Raw genomic sequence first — 791 nt, forward strand, 5'->3', positions numbered from 1 at the left:
TTTCAATTCCTGAACCGCGCGATGCGTTGTGTTCTTGAGCAAAACACTCCATATCACATTATTTCCAGGTCCACTGAGTAATCCTGTGATAGACCGGCGTCCCGCCCAGGGAGTAATATATATGCGCCACTAAAACCGGCCCTGTCTCGAGAAAGATCTTTATCCTTTTATATACACATAAAGGCGCAGACATTGTTCCGGGTTCAGTCCCACAGCGTAGCACCTTGAGCAAATGTCTGCTACTATAGCCTCGGGTCAAACAAAGCGTTGTGAGTGGATCTGGTAGACGGAAACTGAAAGAATCCCGTCCCCCCACACACACATACGCGCGGGCACGTGTGTGTGCTTGTGTCTTTGTGTCTGTAATTGTCTCCCATCACCGCTTGTCAACCAGTGTTGATGTGTTTACGTCCCGTAACTTAACTGTTCGGCAAAAGTAACCGATAGAATAAGTACCAGGCCTTTGAAAAATCAAAAGTTTTGGGGTCGACTCACTCGACAAAAAGGTCTTCAAGGTGGTGCCCCAGCATTGACTGAAGCAAGTAAAAGATAAAAAATACACACATATACGTATAATATGAGTGGCTGTGTGGTAAGTAGCTTGCTTACGAACCACATGGTCCCGGGTTCAGTCCCACTGCGTGGCACCTTGGGCGAGTTTCTTCTATTGTAGCCTCGGGCCAACAAAAGCCTTGTGAGTGGATTTGGTTGACGGAAACTGAAAGAAGCCCGTCGTATATATGTATATATATATGTATATATATATATATATATGTATATATATATGTATA

This window comes from Octopus bimaculoides, chromosome 5, assembly GCF_001194135.2.
Source record: "Octopus bimaculoides isolate UCB-OBI-ISO-001 chromosome 5, ASM119413v2, whole genome shotgun sequence".
In the NCBI taxonomy this organism is placed as follows: Eukaryota; Metazoa; Mollusca; class Cephalopoda; order Octopoda; family Octopodidae; genus Octopus; species Octopus bimaculoides.